Source organism: Phasianus colchicus, chromosome 4 (genome assembly GCF_987193195.1).
Source record: "Phasianus colchicus chromosome 4, bPhaCol1.hap1.1, whole genome shotgun sequence".
Taxonomy (NCBI): domain Eukaryota; kingdom Metazoa; phylum Chordata; class Aves; order Galliformes; family Phasianidae; genus Phasianus; species Phasianus colchicus.
The window spans coordinates 23,071,794-23,084,061 of NC_143439.1; the positions used below are offsets into that span (position 1 = coordinate 23,071,794).

The 12,268-nt window shown below is 33.6% G+C and overlaps 1 long non-coding RNA gene across 1 annotated transcript; it reads right to left on the reverse strand.

The window, feature by feature from the left end:
• Positions 1-299: 299 nt before the first annotated feature.
• Positions 300-11,707, reverse strand: LOC149918113 (uncharacterized). The gene is made up of 3 exons (XR_016465691.1): positions 11,637-11,707; positions 3,140-3,256; positions 300-366 (listed from the first exon to the last, which is right to left on the reverse strand). It is a non-coding gene; the product is annotated as an uncharacterized LOC149918113 (long non-coding RNA).
• Positions 11,708-12,268: the final 561 nt, after the last annotated feature.

Genomic DNA, 12,268 nt, shown 5'->3' on the forward strand with positions numbered 1-12,268 from the left:
GAGAGGAAAATGCTAAAATTCAGTAATATCTTGACTAAGCAGCAAAGCTGTGAAAATTTGCAAATGTTTACATATAGCAATGTTTCACTGAATGTTTCACTACTTTTTTTAAGAGTTACATTTTCAAGTATGTGCACATCCCATTTTTCAAAACCTCAATTTGGGACTTCCATTCCCAGTGAGAAGGCTGAGGACCCAAAAATTTTACACAAACTAGGAATTTTACTTACTCTTTTGTAGTTACATTTATAGTTCTATAGAGTCTTTGTAAACTAGCCATGCACTGCTCATTTCATTTACCCTGGATGTTATTGCTGTTATTGCTCTCCTTTGCATAGGCTGTGTTCCATAAACTAAGGAGAAGAACTGAAATAAGACAGAATTAGAGGTCAGTTTAGGGTTGGAATGAAGGCAACAAGGACTTGCTGAAGCTGAAGAGAAATACAGAGGAAAAGCATTTGATTGAGGAAGTGGAAGAAAATACTATTTTTATAGGGGCTATTTTTCCTAACACGGAGCAAGAACATTTACTTGGTGTGGTAATTTCCAGCCTCTGCATAGCAAATTAATTATAGGAAATACCAACTATCCCTGCCAGCTAAGTCTTAGAGCAAAACGGTATATTCATGAAATCGAGCAACTGCATTAATGTAGCAAATTAGGGAAAAGAGAAGATATTTTCATAATGTTCTGGAGATTTAATTAAAAAAGGAAGACAGTACATTTTGAAAAAGAGCTCTCTCAGAATGTACTTCTGTTCTGGCCGTAGCTAGACAGTAAAGGCTGTCCATTTTGAGTGATTTTCTTTTAGAAAAGAAAGATTCTCTTCCCCGTTACTAACAAGTGCATCATAAATAATAATAATAATAATAAAAACCCTACCCAATCCTACTTATATAATATTCATAAAAATTATTTGCAGAATTGACTCTTCTCTATGTAGTGGGAACATAAAAATAGACATAGGGCATTTAGTGTAGATATAATTATTTTGTAAGTTATTAATATTGAATTTCCACATCAAGTTTTTACTATTAATAAATACTTTGACTTGAATAGGAAATTTCATAGTACATAACTGAAATAAATTTCTAAGGGTATATGTTTTCTTAGCAGTTCCACACTGAAGTTTTTGATAGACATTCTCAGTATTTTTGGCTGTTTAATCAAGTTAATTCCCAAATGAAAATACAGTCAAATTCTATTTTAAAACTGCAATGTACTTGTATGTTAAGTTAAAAAAAAAACCAAACATGAAAACTAGTAACTAGAGGAATGCAGCCCCTTTTTCCTTTCACACAGTCATCACCATGCAGTTATCATGTTATCAATTCATCTTTCTCAAGAGAAAGGTTCAAACAGGGTGTTTTGATAATAAAAGACTTCAAAAATGGTTAATTACTTGTTGAGAAACATATGGGAATTTTGAATTGTATTTTGAAGAAAAAAAATGTAGAATAAAGCAGATTTAGAATAGTCTTCCTTGATATTTTCTAAAAACGTGTATTTTATAAAAAATATAGATGGAGATATTATGTTTTCATAAATAGTGCATTTCAAATCATATAAAATTCAATCTGCTACTAATTGAATAATAATATACACTTTCACATATGTCTGTTGATGTAAAAAAAAAGTTTATACTTTTATGAAAACCAGAAAACATTGATTTATTTAAATTATTCAGTGCTTTAGTGTATGGCCATTATGTCATATGACACGTTAGACAAATCAATAAACTTTAAAAAAATTGCTTTCCTTATTCAGTAGGTTTGCAAATGTGCTTGTCTGGAATCATTAATATGCTATAAAGTTATGACATTTAATACATGATCTATTTTGAAACTGTTTTTAACAAAGGAATTGCCTGTATTTAAATAATTGCATAAATAATTACAAATAAAATAGATAATTTAATTTTGTCTAAAGCATGCTCTGATGCAGAATACACCTCTAAACTTACAATACTATTATTCTGAAAACATATTGTTATATGGTTTTTTTTTGTTCAACCACTAATCTGTGCTGGATGTTAAGAATTTTTCTCCCAGTAATTTAAAAACTGGGAAGTTTGAGCATTTGACACAGAACAATCTGTGAGAAGGTCTAAGGTAGGTGATGATCCCTGAGCACTAATGGAGTTTTATAGTTGGGTTGTAGATAAAGTATATATGATCAAATACAGCTGGTGAAAACATCATCTGCAAGTGGATAACTTCACAAGAAGTCAGTACCACGTCCTTAATGGAATGTACAGTCCTAAGACTATCACTTTTGTACATGATACGGCTTTAATCTCTGTACATGATCCCTTACAGTGTCTGAGCAAAAGTTATTTTACAAAACAAAAAGTTTCTCACTGATTAAAAGAGACATTCTTTCATGTCTCCTCCACACCCCAAAGAAACAAACAAACAAATGCACAAACAGCCCACATTTATGCTTTATACTAACGATATACTGTACAGCTTCACTGCATATCAAAGTAGCTGTTGAACAAGCAGTTTGTACAGCAACTTTTATCTGCAAAAGATTTTTTTAAAATGCTAAATAGAGCAATCACAGTCTGAAAGTTAATCCTGAAAGGATTTGTTATTCAAATCTCAATGTATTGATGCTACAACACCAGTTTTGATATTTTACTAGGAGGTGAGGATTTCAGATCCATCCATTTTACAACAAAAGACATTATTCATATCTGTTGGGGATACTTTTACTTCCTTCACTGGAGATAACAAACAAACAAACAAGCAAACAAACTGTATTTTTTTTCTTTATTAGCAATTTGTTTTTTCCAAATTAGTGTGCATGTTGACTCTTTCTTTTGATTGGATACAGACTTCATGTTGGACAGCTCGTGAATTAGCAGTATACCTTTTTCCCTTGGCTTATATTTCTTTATTTCCATATAACAGTTACAGGGGAAGGGAAATCTATCTATTACCAGTTTTGCCTCCTTTGTCTCATCCCTTTCTGTATCAATGTTAACTTACATAGGCTCATGATAACTGACATTAATGATCCGGAGCAACTTCTCTTTTGTAAATAACACCATACAAGATTGTTTTTGAACCTTAAAATTCTATATACAATCTATATGCATAATTCATTCCCACTGAGGTTTAAAGTTCAAACTTACTATGTTGCAAGTTTCTTTCTGATTTGCTTCAGTGTCTCTGAAACTGTTTCATATCTTGAAAATAAAAATATTCTGCAGATAGAAGTATGGATCTGTTCACTCTGTAGTCTGTCCAACCTGAAACAGTACAGTATAGTAGTTGAGAAACACCTTAACAAATCTTAAACACTCTGATTTTAGAGGTCATGATACATTTATATTTAAATAATTAAAACTACTGAAGAGATTGTCTAGGATTTTCCACAGTAAGGCAATTTTTTCCCCCAATTTTTGCCACATCATTGGTATTTTGTCATAAGCAATAATAATTTTATTGAAATGGCTGATTGCCATTTAATGCCAATTAATATATAAGTATATATTCAAATATCCAAAGGAAATTTTTCCTTATTGCTTTCTACATGGTTTATTTCAGTGGGACATTCTATATGGAGAGTAATGATGGTCTTGGCTGATTAAAGAAACAAACAAAGCCCACCAACATATCATGGTGGAAGAAAACATAAAAACTATGAGGAAGAAACTTGGAAATATCATTCTGTCCTATAGTGGTGTTCCATCATAAAATATAGATTTGAAGCGGGAGAGGAACACAGGGTTCATTCAATACATTTAATAAAGGAATGGAATAATCATTTGAATTTAAAACAGAGGGAAATATAGTACTGAGTAATTCAAACGAGTACATTTATTTACTTTTTTTAAAAAACTTTTCCTTATTATGGAGAGATGAGCCACCAACAGTCTGGTTGATTTCACATGCAACAATCAGAAGCTAGTGCACCTAATTAATAAACAGATGGCAATAGCCTTGTGAGTCCTTAAGTCAGTAAGGGCCTTTTGTGCTCCACTGGTTATGTCACAATATCCTTTCTTAAGGGATACATATGCCAAGACTGGATAATGCATGGCAGATGCTTCATCTTGGTTTCAGGATGGCAAGAAGCCAGCCAAGATCCCAAGATAGCGTCCAGACAGTTATGGAATTAGTTTAATCTTGTTACAGTGGAAGCAGTCTTCCCCAAGAGTGCTGAAGAGAATAAACTAGCATAATAGTGTTTGTGAAATTCAGAGAGTAGTGGGGTGACCTCTTTAGGTGGTACATTACATGGCTGACATCTTAAATAAAGGCTTGGCATCCTACTCTGCTGAGCCTGCTGGTGACCCTTCTCTTTTAGATAGATCTGATGGCATTCCTAGACAAGATTTGGGCAGCAATTCAAAAGCAACTTGTAAGCCCACCAAAGAGGTGGGCACAACAGACTAAAGTCATCCTGTAATGCTGAACATCTTGATAAAAATATATTTAATGTGTGATTGCTGCCTGTCATTGTAGCAGAAAATAATATTCTTTCCTTTTATATTTTCAGTAATATTTTTGCACATTGATTTTTATAAATGATTTCCATTTTATTAAATAATTTCCATACAATTAAATGATGTTTTTGTTTAGAGAACTGAGTAGATATTATGGTATGCAGAATAGCGGAAATCTTTATCAGGTGATGTAAAAAAAAAACAGCAGGCAAAGGGACAGTAAAGTATCTGTGTAGGTGTCTGCTATGCTATTCTGATATTCAAGAAATACAGGGTTACCAGCTGTCAAATTGCACAGTATAACAAAACTCCTCTTTCCAGATTTCTGTTTCCACCAAGACAAAGTATCTAAAAGCAAAATTAAAACCTTATCATACCAGCAGGAGTTCATCCTAAAGAAATATACATATGTTAGTTGCTTTCTATATGCTCAGAAGTGATCCAGCTTACTATAATTGCCAGTTGCTATAGGACATATATGTGCTTTATAATCACTACTACTTTATATTAACAGTCAATCACAAGTGAAATACGGATAGGCTTCTGGTCACTCTCTAAGTGAAGGAATACTTAAGGGAATGACAAGTAACCACAAATATGTGCTAATGCATCTGTAATTTATCTGGTCCAGCATGATTCCTGGATGGACCAAAAGTTTTGGGCTTTCCCAAAAGTGCAGGTTGAACATGGATTTTCTCAGGCAAATAGAGAGAGATTCTTGATTATAATTTACATCCATTTGTTTATTGTTTTGATGTTAAGAAATATATTTTATTTTTTATAATTATATATTCTGTGCTCTAGGAGCCAAAATATTCTGTTAAATCTCTGACTTTGAATCTGTGATACAGATTTGATGCTTACGTATTTCAAAGCCAAATTAAATTACATTTCAAGTGCTTCATGTGGAGGAGAAATAGCTTACTTCTTAGGTAAATGCGTCTATTATCACCAGAAAATGTCTCTGGTACCACACACTTCTGGGCCAGCCTGAGAGACTTAGGCAGATATTTGCACTACCCAGCTAGGCAGAAATGCTATACTGCAGCTATGTCATGATAAACAATATTGATACTAAATTTTGTTCAGTAAGGCAAAACTGAAGGCAGGTGATGATATTTACAGCATAAAGCCATCTGAGCTTTCTGTCTACAATAATTAATGCATCATTGAATGCTTTTACAGAACACTTTCAAGAGACACACTTGATGTCACATTTCCAGTGGTTGTTTGGACTTATCACTGAGATAAATAGTATCTTCACAGAATTCCCACTATAGCCTTCCTGAAATTCTGTTGCCTAAAATGTACAGTTTCAAATAGTATCACAAGCAAGTGACTGAAAGATGATATGTTTTCCAAAATGGCAAACAGCATACAGACAAAAGTTTAAGCCACTAATGCTTTAGATCTATGCCTCTTTACCTTTCACATTGAAGCTCCCACGTACCCCAGTGTCTGATAGAGTTCAATACAACATCTCACTGCAGTGTACTTATTTGATACCATTTCCTCTTCTCCTTTTGTATCATTCAATCAGTAGGATGGCGAATCATTTTTCTTTGGCCTTATTCTCCAACCCAGTTTAAATACTAAATTTTAATGTTCTATTTGATTCTCATACTTGTAGTATTCAGTAGTGCGCCCCAAGCAAAAGCTGTTTTCAGATGAAATAAATATTTGTCTTTTTTTTTTTCTTCTCAAAAAAACATGACAATCACAAAAATAGAATACTATTTTTGGCAATATTTCTTTTCTTTTTTTTTTTTTTTTTGTCCTCTTCTTTATTAATGCAGTGCATTATTATATACATAATAATTATCTCCTAAAAGGGTTAGAGAAATCCTTTGATATTATCCTTAAAATATTTGAGCACATTTTGGTTCTGTATTCGTGCATAGTGAATGTATATAGTTCATTTATTTATTTTATAAAAAAGATTACTTGTGTGTAATCTCATTAGAGATGATCACATTATCAGATAGCCTTACGTAAGACAATCCCATTAACTGTGCCTCAGGATGTCACTTTAGATGCATTTTGTACTTAGCTATATATTTATTATGTGCTTCAATCCAGCTTCAGACCTTAAACTGACATCTGTACTGTACGATGTGGACTAAGCACGTTTAATATATTTGGTTCTGTAGTTTTATATATAGATATTTCTAGTTAGTGTTTTAAAAATGTGAATAGATTTTTTTAATTCTATGTAACCATATATTATAATCTACCCTTCATGTGGTTCATATCTTCAAACAATTTCAGATGTTGCTGCCTAGACTTAGTTTCTCATCCCCTTTTTCTACTCCTGCAAATAAATCATATAGATGCTGCACAGTTTCGAAGGAATTAATATAAAAAGTGGAAATTTCCAGCTTATTACTTAAGGTGAGACTGAATCCTATTGAAACTAATAATGGAAGATTCCTATTGATTTTGGTAGTGTATAAAATTAGACCACCTTGTTCCTGGTTGCACAAAGAAAAACTGAAACAAAAGACGCGACCCTCAGTTTACTATAGGAGAAAAGAGTTTTATTGCAAAACATGCTCTGAGGAAAGAGTTGTGCTATGTATAAGTGGTAAGCAGTTTCAGAAATGTGGCACTGTAAAAGAGATTATTTGTATGCAGTTATCATTCTGTTTTCCATACATTAGGCTTCTAAATGTAAGAAGCCAGCTGGCTATACTTGCTGGCAGATGAGTAATGTTTATATTCAAGCTGATGAAAAAAGAGGATTGATACACACATAGTGAAACATGAAGAATTCATTCAAGTTCCCTTTTTACGTCTTTTGTCAAGACCTTAACTGTTTATCATTCAGCGAACCTGACAGCAAACTGGAGAGTTAAATTGTTCTTGGTCAGTTCTTGGTGCTGAAAGAATTAAGCACGAAGAAATGAGGACTATCTTTCTACTTAATTGAACATGGAGAAAATTTCTCAAACAGCTTTGATTTTGTTCCCTAATCTAGCAATAAAATAAGGTGGTGAGTAAACACAAAAGGATTGTACTTTTCCTCCTCTCCTCCATTTCTCCTCTAATATAATCAACTATACCCAGAAACTAATATAGTACTCAAGAATGGGCTAGTTGCTTTTGGCTAATTACTATACAATATCAATTTTCATATTGTATAACAAATTTCTGTATGAGCATGCAGTACAGTACAATATGACCACTTTAGACGATCACATCTAAAATGCTTAGCAATTATTTTTTTTCATTTGTACTTAAGGTCTGTCTGGAAAATGTGCCGAAGTCCCTGGGAAATGCCATGGAGTAGTGAGAACCTCATTTCCCTAGAGAAGGAGAGTATAGGTGTCAGAAATAGCATATCTACCATAGACTTCTGTCCCAGGCTGCATGTGGCCCACAGGCCATGGCTGAACATGTCTTCTATACATGCTGGTATTAGACGAACTGTGATGCGCTTATATGATAATGGTAGCATATAGCTCTGCTTTGTCTTTAACTCAGACAAGACTTCCACCAATCATAAGACATGGTCAGTGGGCATGGTGGTGATGAGTTGACAGCTGAACTAGATGATCTTGGTGATCTTTTCCAACTGTAATGATTCTATGATTCTATGTTTCTATATTTTGGAAACAGAGAAAAGTCAGTCATTTTATTTCAGTAGTGGTGATAACGTGGCTTATGTTCTTCCATTTCAAACTCAGATATAATTCACTTGACACTTAAAAAATATGAATATTGTTTTATTGTCAGGGCAGTGAGTGTCCTGTGGGTGAGAATGGAAAAGCAAGGAGAGTGCAGAATGAATGGGTCTTTGCAGGATTGCATGCAGTTTAACTTTTTGGATAGTCCTAGGTGGAATCAAGACTCAGTGATCCTTATGGGTCCCTTTCAACTTGGGATATTCTGTGATTCTATAAGAATGGTTGAAAGCACTTGAGAAGATGTTCTTGATGAAGAATGCCAGACTGAAGAACTGCCCAAGCAAGATAATGATTACAGTGGGGCAGAGGAAAGTGAAATTTCAGAAACAGCCAAATACTTTGCTTAGAAAGTACAAAAAGCAGTTGATTAATTTATTTTAAGGTTTACCTAAGGCAGAGCAGCATTCCAAAGAGATGCTTTCTATCATTTCTGCTTGACTGGAAGATGCTGCTCCATTCTGGAAACTAGTTTTGTTTCATGTTATTAATGTTTGTTATTTTCTCAACTCTTGACAGCCCTAACATAATGCAACATAGTAGAGTAGAGTAGAACTAGAATGCTGAGGTTTACAAAGGCTTCCCAGAAAGGGTGAAGACAGGGCAGCAGAAACTACCATGGTGGCAGTACTTATGCTAGTACTTGCTGCATAACGTTAGTTTTTGTGTTCATCACAAACTGTGGACTTACGATGCAAGAATGGCAACAGGAAGATCAATACTGTGAGAAAAGACTTTAACATAGAACTTATCTAGAGACAGAGCTGAAAAAAAGAGGATGACCTAACTGCAGAGATATTCAAACACGGGTTACTGATGCAGGATGAATTCCACAGAAGTTGAAATTAACAACTGTGTTCATGAGAGAAGTGAAGTGTGGGACCACCACTTAAAACTCTGAAGGAATTTCCCTCTTTTTTTTTTTTTTTTTTTTTTTTTTTCCATTTGAAATTGTATGATGTTATTTGAAAAATACTAAAAATTGTGATATACATTTCTTTTAGTCAATTACTGATGTGGATCTCTACTCCTGTCTGGATAGTAAGGTGGAGGTAAGGTGATATTTTCAGTCTCCAATTTTTGGTAGACATATCTTCACACAGATACTGGCCATGTGAATTACCACATTTGAGAGCATATTGGGAACATTTTCTTCTCCTTTCTAGTATATACTAGCTATAATCAATTTATATGAGAGGGATCAATGGATTTGAATATACAGTTCACTAAATTAGGCTCAGAGCTATGTATTCAGTTCAAGCATACAGTTCTGGAAGTTCATCTTGAAATATCCAAGAAAGTTTGAGAATCAAGTTGAATGGTACAGGATAATTATTTTAGTTTAGAGAAATAATTTTTGTAAGTAAAAAAGCCCCAACCCAATCATAATTAATTATGATACTGTTAGTAAGTGATGTTATATCAAAAGAATTAGAGTCTTAAAGCTAGACCTGTAGAACTGTGTCAGGAGGCAGTGACTTTTAGCCATTAACCCTGGAAGAAAAGATGTCTTTCTTGAGCCAGTAGGATGGATGAAGGAAAAGCCCTTAGTACTTCTCAGGGAATCTCTGCAGGACCACAGGGTGATATAAACACCTTCATGAAATGTAGCATGTGTGCAAGAAGAAATAGCACAAACCCAGGACATTCCAGGGACAAATAGCACCCTTTTGTTACTCCATTTTTGGTCAGCCCAGAAGAGCTGCTCCTTCTAGTATGGCACTGCCCTGTGTGGTGAGCAAAATGTTATAATGCTGCTATTTGTATACTGATATATTGTGTGACTCTTCTACCTAAAAGAACTGAAATTAGGATTCAGCCCTCACTGAGATTATCATTGCTAAAATAATCTTACACATTTGAAAAATGTCAAACTTACATTATTTTTACTGAATTTTTACTTATATAAAGTTGAATCTATTTCATTAAACTAAAAGCATGTCTAAATAAATGCAAATATTTACTACATTTTTTTGGGGGGACTCGCTACTGTTATTGGAAAAGCTTGGTGAAACTGTTTGCTTAAGGATTCTGATGAGACAGTCTTTTGCTACACTACCTATTTTTTAGCATAGAGATGGGCAGTAATTACAGTATATCAACATCTGAAGAACAGACTGGGAGCAATTGTGGTTTTCCCTGTGGACTTGATAAAATATTGAGAATCACCATCCAAAAAATGGTATTACCTTTCTTACATCTGCAGAATTTTCGTATCTATCCAAAATGTCAAAAGGAAATACCTTTGAATTTGTTTCTACTGCATTTAATAATTTAAATCTCAGAAATATTTTTTATAAATAAAACAAAAACTGTAGCAAGATACTGAAACTTTTATGTTATAGTACAGTGAACTCAGTCTAACATACTGTATACACCTCTCTGCAGAAATTTTTGTCTTACTGTGTTTCTTTTTTGCAAGAGGGCAAACAAAGCAGTTTCTTCAGAAGCTATTCTCTTGGCCAGCTATATATACTTCTTCCTTGTTTTTTCTTGCCCAGTTCAGTTATAGAATCAGGAGTTTTCCTCACCAGTTTTTGACATATACACGGCAAGCATCCTATATATTTCTATATATATATATATATATATATATATAATAACCTATATATAACCTCTCTATTATAATATATATATAATATAACCTTGAAAGTGCTTTTTTCCATAGTGACTAACAGTCTAGCATCTAGCATACTACCAGAAGTATAGCTTTGATGACACATTTAGCATTTAATTAGCTTTATAAATGCTACATATTAAACTCATATTTCTGCTTTATACATCAGCATTGCCACCTTTTTTTTTTTTATAACTAAGTATATTTGTCTGAATTGGCAAATTTTGGTTGCCTGAAATAGTATGGCCTACTTTATTTCTCCCCTTTTCAGTTCTACATTCTTGTCTTCTACCAAGAGACTTCAAAATAATTCAGCACACTTTATGTGTTCTTTATTAATTGCAATATTGGGTCTATATGTTCTTACTTCAGTACTTTTCTAATCAATTGAATTAGCAACAAAGGAATAGCCAAGTCTTGAACTATTGTCACCAGATATTATCACATTCTTTGGCTTAACACTTAGGGAGACATAAATCAGCACTTTGAGTTTAGAGCTCAAGCCATGTATATATATTGCAAGAAAGACAGAGGGGAAAAAAAGAATGTTACTACTATGAAAGTACATCAGAATAAAGGACATTTCTGGACATTTTTATGTTTATATACTCAGATGAATCTAATGAATCTAAGTCTAATGAATTGTTGTGCCTAATGAGACTTTTATCTTTGTAAACATATTATTCTAGGTTTTTGTTTTTTGTTTTTTTTAAGTATATTGTCAAATTGTTAGTGCAGTTATACAACTGAAAACTGTCATATGAAAGGATAACGAACCTTCTAAACTAAACATTCATTCTTTGTTAATCCCCAGTTTATTCTCTGGTAATTTTGGTAAAAAATATGTAGCATAACATGGACATTTATACAAGTTACTTACATAAAGAAAAAAGCAACAAACTCCTTAATATTACTGACTTCAATTGCTGATCAGTGAAAAACATTCTCTGTGGTGTGCTTGGAATTTTCTCAAACATAAGACCATCTCCATGACAACAAACCAAAGACTGGAGACTTGTTTGGATGAAGGAGTCCTGTTCTGTCCAAAATTCCCATTTTGCTGTAAATTTGTCTGCAAACTTCTTTATGGCAAACTCATAAACTTGTTTATTGCAAACTCATTTGTTGGATGAACACGTGGCAGAAATTAACGGGCATAAAAGTACATCTGAGAGAAGCTCTGGGAGGCTTTGAGACTTCAGTATTTTGAAACGTTGGAATAGCACTTTCACAGGCTCAGGGCCCCCTCTTGGACCAACACTGGAACCTAGACCAGTGATCTCTCTCTGCCTGTTTGTCTGCCTCACTCTCTTTAATGTCTTTTTTCCTCCTAAAGCTGTTAAGTAACACAAGGCTTATTTAGATTTCTTACGAAGCAGCATAATTTAGCTGCACAGCTTCGATGGATATAAATGTAAGACTGCCAATATTTTAAGATAATTGTAGCACAGAGATTCTCATTAAAATCAATTATTGTGTTTGGACCTTGACTTTCATTTTCACTTTAATCGA